Below are 13117 nucleotides of genomic sequence, written 5' to 3' on the forward strand. Positions count from 1 at the left end.
TTTGATGAGGGGCTATAAACACAGAAGGTTCGTCAGATTCAATTTCTCTGCTGTAATTTCCTACCGGAGAAAATGTGACACAAGGCAGAGATCCAATTTCCCATTTCTATTTAGCATTTATATTGACAGAATTAATGATTTTATCATCATCTTTGGCCTGCTGCTAAATGGAAGACATATATTGCCTGCTGAGATAGTAATTATTCCTCTAAATTATGTATATATGTGTGTGAGTATGTGTGTGTACACACACTTATATACATTTACACACATATATATATTTCCTTGTTTATTTTTCCATGCAGAAATGACACCTTTTTATTAAACCTGTATTCAGAGAGGAAGAGTAGGTGAATGGAAAGGTAATTAGGAAGAGTAATAAGAATGATCTTAGACAATATTTCTAAGCAGGGATAAAGATGAAAGAGTCCTTTGCATATTTGCCATGACAAAGGGTTCAGGAAGGCCCAAACTGATGAACTCACAGCATGTTGACGGGACTAATTTTTATTTCTGAATTTCTCCCATGAGAACGCTATACAATATATATGCTGCACATTTGTCAAAGTTGCCATGTAAGAAGTTTCAATTTCCTTCTCTAAAAATAATAGACTAAAGGATCATGAAGTTCAAAAGACTAGGGGGAAATGAATAAATATTATATGGAGTTATAAGGTATTGTAATCATACTGTATATACTATTTTAATAGAAATCTAGACACCCCTGTTACATTTCTTGAACCTCTTAATGGAGCCAGAGAGAACCATTTTGTAGCTTCCGCATGCTGAAATAGGGCTGAATTCCTTCCCTGGTAGTCTGACCATCTTTATAATTTTGTTAGAGGTCACTAGCTTTAATTTACTGCTAAAATAATATGAAGTGGATGATATTTTAAATCCCTTTTCATGAATATTTTATACCCTGATTAGCTTCTGTTAGAATCTTTGATAAGTAAGAGTCAAGAGGAGCCTGACTTTGATTTTAGGAAATATCTACTCACTTCTCCGACACAGAGCAAGGCTCAGACAGACAGACTTCGAGGGCATTTTACACTTCACCCTCTTTTTCATGGCTTGACTTAACGGTCCTAAGTAGCATACCCGATCAGTACAGATGTGTTTACATTTTTTATACATATAAATTTATATACACACAAAACACCAATATATCGGAACGTCTGTGCTTCAGCTACGAACTCCTTTATGGCTTGATGCATGGTGTAACACACAGCTGCCATCCCCTAAAAGGAGTGGAAGTAGGTTTGGAGTTTAGGGTTTTGTTTGTTAGTTTGTTTCAAAGTAAGAAAACTACTCGGAAGGAACCTTCACCCATACATGCAGATTTTCCACACTGAAGATTTGGGAATTTCTCAAGTTAGCACTCCCTAGAGCCCCAGGCAGGCTGCGCTCACACAGGTATGGGTTTTGCAGTCGTCTGGCTACAATATCCGAAAAAGTAAAGTTTCAGCTTGTGTCTTTCCTGTTATTAAGGCTTGCTCTTTACTATGGGCTTGAGGTGCCACTTTCCCATAATTAGGGCATTGAGGTGCTTTCTCCTCTACCCAGCTCCATAACGTGGGTGAAAGATCCGCCTACCAGAGCTATCTTAGTGCCTCAGGGCCCTTCTGTCTTTATCCCAGGCATCTCAACATGCACAGGCGGGGCAGAAATGAGAGAGAAATGGCTAATTGCAATTGCCAGCCATCTACCTGTGGAGGTGAATACGGACGCCCATCTCCAGAGCCTGTGAGCAAACAAGTGTGATGATTTCACATTCTTTTTTTTTTTTTTTTGCCTTTTTTTTTTTTTTTTTTTTGCCTGTAGAGAGGTGGCACTACAGGAACATAAGAAAACTGGAGTTAACAGCAATATGACCTGAAATTAAAATATTTTGTTCAAAATGTTTGCCTGCAGTAGCTCCATGGGCCAAATGAATTAGGGCTCACCACAGATACTACAGAGGTGAACGTCCAATCTGATGAATACCAGTCAATTTCTGGGTTAACATCTATGGAGGAAAATGTTTTCCTCAGCACTAGAACACTATGCTGATGCTTCTTCCAATTAACCTGTTGTAGGAGAGTATTTCATAATCTCCTGTATATAAATTCAGTGGAAATAAACATTACAGAAAAGCATTTCTGACCTTTTGGTTTCATTTCTAAAAATTGTTTTTTCAAGCTCCAAGTCTGTTTGGGAAAGCCACCAAGAGTAAATCCCTTTCAGTATGGGCCAGCGCCCCAGTTTGCAGAGTAGGATGCAGATGGGGTCTGAGTAAAAGCACTTAATTGGTGGTAACCATTGTAACTTAGATATTTGGCATGAACAAATTAGCCTAGGTTAAGCATATTCTTATGGGAAGTTGTTACAAGGAAATACTTCTTTATACAAGACTGTATTTTATAAAGTTTGATAAAAAATAATATTGCGCATCATTCATCTGGCAACCACATATCAACAACAGGTTAAAAGGCATCAGAGAGCTATCACCGGTCAGACCACACACATTGCTCTGCAGAAGACCTCATTCACTAGTGCCTAGAGTTTACAGGATTTGGGTTGGTTTGCTTCTTTTTTTTCCCCTCTCTCTTTTGCTTTGTCTATTTGTTTAATTTTTTTTTTCTTTCTTTTTTTGTCACCCCCTCCAAATCAGAGAAAGCAAAAGTGCCTTGAATTCCCCTGAAACATGAGTCTACTTTTCTTTGGTTTTAAAAACTACCTGTGCTCAGCTCTCCAGTATTATGTTATTATTTGTACATTCTGACACTACCCAGCTGGCACAAAAAATGTGGCATCCCATTAAGCTGATTTTTCTCCCTTCTTTTTAAAATAAAAAAAAGATATTTTATTAATCTGAGCATTCATAACAAAGAAGCAAAACCTAAATATGACCTCCATGACACTTCTAATAAACCTACTACCTTTTACCCACAAGTGGTAGAAAATGATCACACAAATATCATGTGCACATCTTAACAACCAGCATCACTTTCTGAACACAGCAAAATACATGAAGCCTGTGTAGCTGCTGCCAGTATGCGAGTGCTTCGGCACTTTTAGTCACAATTTGCAAATTACTCTGACTGGCAAGGCAGGTATGAAAGCTAGGGTAAGTGTAAAGTTATGACCTTTTGTGGTACGCAAATGGGCTACTGGTACTGCAGAAACTTTTCTGGTTATAAAATCGCTATGTGTGTTTTCTACCCATGTACTACACCTAGTTGAAATCAGAGAAAAAGAGATAACTTGCCTTAAAGATGGGGACGTAATGTTCACTTAAAAATCTGAGTGAGAGCCTTCTCAGAAACCGTTACACTGACTTCTGTAATGGTGGGCTAGGGTTAAGCTTCTCCCAGATATCAGTTTCTGGCAGATTTTGAAAAACGACTGCAAAATAAACCCCAGAAAATTGGTATCTGCATCTAATTTTTTCTTTTTAATCTTTTAGTCACTTTTATCAGTGAAACAAACAGCATACTTAAAATACAATGGAAGGGAATTAACATCAATAAACTTAGTGCTATAATGGGAGTTTTATACAGAAATAATACACTTTATATGATGAATGAAATAAAAATATGCAAAACTGAGGCAACAGAAATTGCACTATTTTTATAAACTACTAAGATTTCATATTGTACAAATTATAGAGGAATCTTATTTCTGCATAAACTGTGTTTAATTTATTACTGTCAGAACAACATTAAAAACCTTGGGGGACGTGTAATATTGATGAGAAAGCAACAGCACAGCACTACTGGATTCTGTTGCCTGCAAAGTCATCTACAAAAGTAAGACAAGGATGCAGTGATTTCTGCCTATCCAATAAGGCCTGTAACAGTAATGTGATCACTCTGGTCATTTACTATTGAAATTTACCATATGAAATAAACTTTCAGAGATGTTGTAATTATGCATATTGTGGAGATCTGGATATATTCTTCCGCTGGAAAAGATCTCAGCTGTATTGTAAGCAGGAAGATGTAGATATGTTCATGACACCACCTTCCCTTTTTTTTAGCATCACTTCCAAAAAGTTCTGAGGGGGGGGGGGGGGGGCGGGGAAGTGGAACCTGTGTCTAGGTTACAGGCTGAGGATAGAAAATGCCTGGCTCTGTAGAGATGGTCTGGTTAATTTATAGAGTTTCCAGTGCTCTAATTTGAAATGCAGAACTCAGGATAGCTCACAGACCTGCAGCTCCTCCAGCCATGGAAGAAGCTCTCACAAGCCCAGAGCCCATGGGAGCATCCCCAGCACCAGCTCTTACTGGGGGTCTCCAGCTTTGCTGTTGTTTCAGAAAAACTCAAAAAAGTTAATGTAAATTACTCCAATCCAGATAACAAGTAAAATCAAACTCCCATTTAAAATCCATTGCCTGTTACAATTGATTTATAAGTGTTGTAGGCTTATAATTAGCAACACTGTATGTAATGCAACCAGCATGTACTTTTCCAGTCACTTCTCCTGGGACAGCTTCCACCTTAACAAGTGATAAGAAGCTCCTGAACAGGAACCAGGGAAACCAGAGATTCCTTCAGGGATCCACATGCCAGTGAATGAGAACAGTTTACGATGATCCCTGCAAAGAGAAAACTCTTGTGCCGTGTGATTACATGGTGTCAAGGGGAAAGTCTCCCGTCTCCCAAAGGAAGATTCTGGAAGGCTTTGCCATGTAAAAAGCGTGAGATACATTGTTTCTGTGAACTGAAAAATAGATTGCATCAATTTGTCTTCAACCAACAATGCGTAGTGCAATCAAACACCGTCAATCTTAGCAAACTGAACAAGCCCCATGCAAAATCAAACCTATTACATGAAACTATCCAGCTGATTTTTCCAAGGCATCAAAGTGCATGGGTGTGTTGATGCCTTTAGCTATTTCTTTTAAAACATGGTAGGAACTAGTTAGAAATTTGGTAAATCATTCAACAAGTAGGTCTGAATAACAATACAAATGCTACATTCAGCACTTTACAAATACCTCCATCTTCTTTTGAGAACTAAAGAAAAAGAAGAGGCCCTATAAAAAAGGAGAAAAGAGTAGAGCTGGTGATGATTTTTAAGGAGAGGGAACTTTTGCAGGGGTAAGAGGGGAGGCTGCAGCCGTGCGCTTCCATGCTGGCAGTCTTTTCCAAGGAATTATTTTGCTTTTGTTCTTGGTGCCACAAGATTCAGTTGTGCCTCCCCTGATAGAAAGTCTTGAGAAAACTCTTATAGCAGCTATGACGCTTTGCATGGACTTGTCTCTTTCCACAGTGCTTAACAGAGATTAGAAAAGTGAAGGCAGGAGGAGATAAATGAAGGGACAAGAACAATGGGACTGTTCCTATACATAAATCAAATCCCCAGAAATCTGGAGTTCAGTTTGGAAAATAGTACATTCATAGCATTAAAAGCAAAGCATCTGACAAATTAAATAAGGAATTTTAACTATAGGCAATTGATTCATACACTCCAAACACCTCTCAACAGCAAAAGGGTATTATATAGGTGCTATACGTGAGGCTTAATGAAAATTCTATTATACGTTACGTATATCTGACCCCTTGCAACAGAATTTATTGCAACAAAGGAATTAATTCATGAAGGAAAAAGTAACCACTGCATTTTGCTTCGTTTCCTGCTCCATAATCAGACTGCAATTTCCTATAATGTTTTCATTATCAAAAATCGCTCAATTCCTTCAACTTTGCAGACAAAGCGTGAATTACTTTCTTCAAATATTCACTCTTGGAGGTGTATTGATTAGTTCACATTAGCTAGATAAGTAAATAGTAGTGTTTCTGCTCTCCATCAGGCTGATACTTAAGGACTTTTGGCTCAAATACTTGTTTATGAATCCAGAAATGCGGATCATGAATACTCCGGCATTCAAATTTGACATTTGCTTTGTACAAACATACATCATGTTCCCAATCACTTTGATTTTCAAAATGGCATGATTTCGTTGGACCTCTGGCAAGAATCAAAGTCTGTGTAGTGAGCTTACAACATTTGACATTTTACCTCCTGGAATCAAAATGAAGAAGGGACATTTTGACTTTTATTCTACAATTTTTATTTTTTTTTCCTGTTTCAAGATGGAACTGGAGAGTCGCTGAAAACTTCTATGATATTTAAAGCCTCAGGAGAAAGCACATTTTAGTATTTTTATAGACTCAACAATGTTGTCATCCCAGTGGTGGGATGTCTGCGAGCAACCCCAGTGCCTGGGGAACATGGTGCACTCTGAGCAGCGTGCCAATGGGCCCTCACAATGTCATTCGGTAAGGAAAGCCTGAAAAATTAAATTCCATTCATAACACCATGTTTTTCTTTTATTGTCCACAACCAGAAACTTTTACTTCTCTGAAATGCAGGAAAAAGAGGAGATACAAATATTTATGAAATCATGGAAGAAATTGCTTAAAAATAATCTGAACAAAATTGATTTTCAAAAGTTATAGTTCTGGCGCATCATTTTCACTTGTGCTTAAGTCTTCAGTAGCCACGTTTTCAAGCTCAACTTGAGCGTAAACTATGGACTAGCATTTTGCCAACCTCCACTCAAAAAAAAAAAAAGCAACCACCAAAACCAGATTATGAAGTAATAACACAGCTCCAGAGCCCAGAGGAGTGCCTGTCTTCAAACCCAATGGCTGCGAACCAGATCTATTTAAGGTCTGGAAAGGATTTAAGTAACAGATGAGAGAACAATAATGTTTACCAAGAAGCAAATGTAGAAAATACAAGATGATGGAGCAAATGACACTTTCACGTGCACTTTAGTTAAATCCAGAACTGTTCCTGAAAAAAAGTACTGTCCTCCCCTCCCCACCACTTAGTTTTGACAACTAGCTCAGCCTCCTCTTTGGTGACATGTTTGCAGGATCTGGCAGAATGACTGATTATCTGATGCAGCTTAAAAATCTTTAATTTTTTTGCCAGGTCAGTTTTAATCCTAATCCTGTTCCCTAGCCTGGTCTAGGCTGGTCTTTTCCTCTTAGCCTCATGAAAGCTGCAAGCTACATCTGTAAAGATGAGACTTAACTCTTACCTGGGATGTCAATGAGTTTCTCTCTTAAGCTCTACCTGAGCCAGACCTAATAAAGCAGAGAGCACTGTCAGGCAGCTGCATCCTTATGAGAAGAGATAAAGTACCAGCCCTGAATGCCAAAACCCTCTGGCATGCACCAGGCGGGGTGGTGGTGGCAGCAGGAGCCACCCTGACACTGAACTTGCCAAAGGTACTCTGTTGTGATGGGAGTGGGAACAGGCAATTCTCTCTTCAGGTTGCCAAAACTGCGTAAATTACTATCCTACACACACAGTACAGGAAAATTGCCCCCTTGCACTGAACAAGACCTCACAAAGCAGCCAAACCAGCTATAAAAACTGCATGCAATTACTCCCGGTGAGTGCAAACAAATTTTTACACTGTGAGATGAAGGAGAGACATGAGCCCACCTCCCACATGCATTCTTTGCCCCTAGCTTCTGGGTGACTGTGGGCAAGTCGTTTCACCTCCCCTTTGCACATCCTCCACCTGTGTAGGAAGATGGCAGGACATGAGTCCCTGCTGAAATGCCTTGAGATTTTTAGATGCAAAACATGGTGTGAGTCAGACAACAGTGCTGCTGTGTGAGCTCAAATCTGAGGATTTGGCACCTTGCCTCTGTACGTTGAATAAACGGCCATTAACATCATCAAGGGAGCAGACTGAATTATGCTGTCCTTATCTGTAAATTGGAAAATCTTATCCTGAAACCCTTACAAGTGGGAATTGCCAACTCCTAACAACTCTGACAGGTGCTGAAGTGCAGCCGCATCTCAGAGAGCAAAACCCAGTTATTCTCCGTAGGACTTGGACACACGAGTAAGTGTATTGATAAACTGAGACTTGTCTTATCAGTGGAACAGGAAATGTCAAAATGTCCTAAAATTATTTCACCACAGGATTATTTTTCAACCAGAAACAAAGTATAGGACTTTCCTGTAGCAAAGACTTCACAGCACAAACGTTGTCCTTCGTTTTATAGGGTGATGGTCTTTCACACATACACCGAGGTGCCTCTCAAACGGCTTGTAGCGTTGTACAGTATTTACTAACAAAGTCAGGTACATTCAAAATGTGAAGAAATACACAGATTTACAAACTAAGGATGTTCTCCTCTGTGCCATGTGATTCTTTACCGCCATACTAGCCCTTTGCAGAAATCCTTTGAATTAACTGACAAAACCTATCTAAGAGTTCCCAGACTCTGTTGTTGCTTCTATCTACCTTTCCAAACCTCTAAGCACCACACTGTGGATGCTTTTTCATAGTACAGAAAGAACTTGGAAGGAAGTTTTTCTTTTTCTTTTTCTTTTTCTTTTTCTTTTTCTTTTGGTGGGGGGGTGGTATTTTTACACAGGACACAGTAGCATATACCCACCAGAGCTCAGTTGTTCTCAGAAGCACATATAAGGTAACATGGTGCAGCACACTGTCCCAGACTCCTACTCCTTTCTCATGGACAAAACATGGTCGAGCAATCCAGCAGTTAAACATGTTAAAATTAAGGAAGTTACATCTACATAACTTATTTTAAAAGATCTACTCTCCCAGATTCATCATCTAGGCAAGCTGGTAACCTATTCCTTGCTATTTTGAGATATGGGGAACCCAAAAATAATTTTAGAGACATTAATATAGAAAACACTTTTTATCAAAGGAACTCGAGACCAAGGTAGTAGATTCCTTCCCCCCGCCCCAAACACAAGTTGTTCTCTGAGTTACTGCCAGGTGCACACAAGGAAGCGGCACGCCAAAAGGGAACTGAAAAGCCAACATGCTCATTTCTTATGCCAATACTTCAGGTGCCGTTTGACAAATAAAGTGTTGAGAACACAACCTTAAACAACAGACAGGCAAATGCTAGTTGTTTTCCAACAGTGACAGGTGCGAGAGTCTTGAGGAAAGTATTCATTATGGGCAAGGCTCAAATTGGGTACTTAAAAACTGTGGCTTAATTTAGGTCATTTATCATTCTCCTCAAAGGCCCTTTTGTACAATTGAATTCTGAAGTGCTTCGTTTGCTATTAGATCATCACAGCTGCTGTAGTATCACTCAAAGCAGATGTTTCACAGACAGAAAGCGCCCAGCTCATTTTCAGAAACACAGTAACTGCGAGTCCCTCCCTGGCTCTTCTGCCCATTCGGATTTGGCCATGCAGGTGCCACTGTGCTCAGCCACTCGTGGGGGGGGCTGCACGGATCAAGTGCCAGCGGTGGCAGACCCCAAACTGATTCCACTCCAGGGGCACTTTAATAAAAACAGAGCTACACCCCCTAAATTTTCAACTGCCATTTTCCTTGTGAAACAAGTGGGTATATAAATCAGCTTAGATAATTATTGAATAATCTCAGCTCTCTGCTGTAGACTAAAAAGAAGCAGCAAATGGGTCTCTTTGACTTTGCAATGCTAGAATTATTCCCTGCGTGGTACTTGTGTAAAGTGCAGACTCATCTCACAAGCTAACAAATCACTCCTCTGAGACCGAAACACGGCTCATCTGCATACGGCTCCGCCACCTACACGGCAGTGTGCTATTGCACAGCCTGCGGGCTGGGACCCAGTGATAAGGGAATGCAGAGAAGTCAGTAAAGAAGTTATTTCACTCATCCAACGACCAAACAAAACTTCTAAGAATTGGACTCTTCTGCACAATGCTTTAGCAGCAGTGATACTTTGGCAAAAGACCCTGTCTCAAAAGACTGTGTCTGCAGTTTTGTGGTGGGGGAAATGGTTGGTTTGCTTATAAGATGTAGAAGGTAACGGGGGAAATACAAGCTTAAAATAAGCAAATGCAACACAGGTCAAATGGCTCTTGTAAAACCACTCATTAATGCGAATCCTAGACTGTGAGGCACCTAAAATTAGTAAAGTGCAGAATTAGCTCAAAACTGGCAGATCAACTCCATCTCGCACGACACCTATTTAGTTCAAATAAGTACTAGGGGAAGAGACATTTAACAGATATTACAGTTCTCTATTTAGAAGGAACTAGGATGACATAATCATATCCTTTGAAGGCAGTGAAGTACTTTCCAGTCCATTAGTAACTGAGAACGATGTCATTAGACAATATCCACTGGGGAATTAGGCATTAAAAGAAGTTTGACTCCAGGAGCGATGATAACTCTCACTCAAAATCCTAGAAGGTTTGTCTGAAGAGGTTTGTCTGAAGAGATCTCTGGCTTGCTATTATTTCTAAAAATTGCAAAACCAGGGATATTTCAAAGGAAAGGAGAGTGAGTGCTTATAAGCTGCTCATAAGAAAGGCTTACAAGATAATACAGATAATGGTAAGACAGATAAATCAATTTGAGAAAAAAACAATGAAAAATTTAGTAGAGATTTGAAGTGAGGAACAAGTCACGCTTTGAAGGAACATAATCCTGTGAAAGGATCCTAAGGACGTGGGTTTGTTGGAGTGAGTCCAGAGGAGGCCACAAGGATGATCTGAGGGCTGGAGCCCCTCTCCCGTGCAGACAGGCTGGGAGAGCTGGGGTGGCTCAGCCTGGAGAGGAGAAGGCTGCGGGGAGACCTGAGAGCCCCTGCCAGTGCCTGACGGGGCCCTGCAGGAACGCGGGAGAGGGGCTTGTTACAGGGGCGTGGAGTGTAGGACAGGGCGGGTGGCTTTAAACTGAAAAAGTGTGGGTTTAGATCAGATATTAGGAAGAATTTTTTTTTTCCTGTGAGCATGGTGAGACACTGGCACAGGCTGCCCAGAGCAGCTGTGGCTGCCCCATCCCTGGCAGTGCTCAGGGTCAGGCTGGACGGGGCTTGGAGCGACCTGGCCTGGTGGAAGGTGTCCCTGCCCCTGGCAGGGGTTGGAATTAGATGATCTTTAAGGTCCCTTCCAACTGAAACCATTCTGTGATTCTGTAAAAGACAAGTGGTATCTAAAAATCACAATGTCATCTTTAAAAAGGTGGCAACTTTGGGTCAATAAAAGGAACTTTTAATGTAATTTTATGAAAGATCTGTTAAAATTAGACTTAAGTGAGATTTTTGACCTTGCTTTGCATACCTCCCAATTAATAATGCATAACAAAAAAGCAAAAGTTAAATGGATTCAGACCTGTCTACTTTTAAAGTCCTAAAAAGGAGGTCAGCAATGAACCACTCCTGAACACTTTGTTTTATTGGGAATTTTTAGGGATTACTCCTAGGCACCTATGTATTCAACTTTTTTATCAATGGACTGTTTTAAATGTGACCACCACTGATAACATTGTTGTAGTTGATACAACAAGTGATGATCTGGATTCTTGATAAAATCCCTTGCAGAAAAACAAAGGGTTTATAATATGTTGAAATCTTAGAATAAAAACTGACATCTATTAAATTACTTGAGAGCTGTTGGCCATGCCATACAGCAAGGCACTTAAAGATACCAGCTTGGTTACCACTGCAAAAACTTAAAAGGACATTATTAAAGAAACTTAACATTAAGGATTGTTTAATCCAGTTAACAAAGGCGCAACAGACACGATAGCTGGCAATTAAACCAATTTCAGTTCAAACAAATAACAAGATCAACATATTCACAAGTATGTTAGGTCAAAGACTAGAATACTCCACTGAGGAACATGATGCAATAGCCTCAAGTCACAAGTTGATACCTTTCTAGAAATTATGTGTTATGCCAACACAAGTTGCTAGGCTCAACACACAGTTAACTGTGTTAAGTGTAATGGCCTGTGGAAAACAGGAGTTCAATCAAATTGATGGAATAGTCCCTGTTGGAATAAAACTCTGGGAATTTAAATCTAGGCCTGAAAAATGTTATGAAGAAAAAAACACCCTCCACAATGACTGAAAATAAACCCACCTAATATCCTCACCACCATTGCATACTATAATCTGCCACTTGAAATTATTAACATCTCTGGAGTCCAGTTTGTTAAATAAGGGGGAAGAAACACTGGCTTTGTGCCTAGAAACCCTCAGCTCTTCACAACAGCATCTCAGGCAATAATGCTTTTAGTTACCATAGACTTTAACCACAGCCTGTCCTTTAACCCCACTTTCCAGAGTTAAGTAGGGATAACATTGATATCCAGCAGAAAATTTGAATTTCCTGTCGGCATGGTCTCTTGCACTAGCTGTCAGTTGTGGGTGAGGCAAAGAATTTATCCCCATCCTTATGAAGTCCTTAAACAATCATGAAAATCATTTCCTCTGCTTTCTAAACCCTCAAGGAACAGTTTCTTGAAAAACACTTCCATATGGTGGTAGGTACAGGAGAAGACTCATTTGGCCAGAGCCTCCCTCTCTCACAGACAGCATAAAGGTCCAAGTTGATTATTATTAGGTCTTGAAAATTAAGGTATACCAAGGTCCTGCTTTTCTCCTTTCTGCCTGGATACTCCCACTTCAGGAAGTTCCTCAACACTAACCAGAACAATATACATGATTCATTAAAGCTGAAGCTTTTCACCTCATTTTGGCTGATCACTCATTAAAAAAAAAAAAAAAAAGGAAAAGAAGATATTAAACAGAGGAAATTTTCATTCTTCAGAAAAGTACATACGGATTCCTCATTCATCTGCAGCGGCAGAGGAGGAATGCAACAAAGTATTGCAGTTAGCTCAGTGCTGTGAGGTAGGGGTACAGAGATTTTGACCTGTCCGATGTAGGTAGGAGTTACTGGTCACCCTTTAAAGTTATAATATTTCACCTGCTCTGCACAGAAACTAAGTTCGCTAATATGTGAAGACCCAAAGGCATACTGTTTGCCATCCTGAAACACATTTTTAAACTGTATACACAGTATATGAATTGCATTTCTCTAAATCATACAACACAGTGATTTTATAAAGATTTTATGAAATAGAAATCACAGTAAAATGTGGATTTTTTAAAATTTTATTTTATTTTGGTTTTTTAGATAAAGACACATGGCCTACTTTGCCAAAGTCTACGTATCTCACCTTGAAAAATAGCCTTTGAACACTTGTATGATCATTTCAAACTGAAAATTGATGAACAGCCATTTCTTTCAAATCCTTACATGTGGTGTGAATCCATTTATGAGCAATGGAGAAAACTACAAGATTTCCCTTTCTCATTTACCTGATCTCCAAAT

The sequence above is a fragment of the Falco biarmicus genome, chromosome 2, assembly GCF_023638135.1.
Source record: "Falco biarmicus isolate bFalBia1 chromosome 2, bFalBia1.pri, whole genome shotgun sequence".
Taxonomy (NCBI): domain Eukaryota; kingdom Metazoa; phylum Chordata; class Aves; order Falconiformes; family Falconidae; genus Falco; species Falco biarmicus.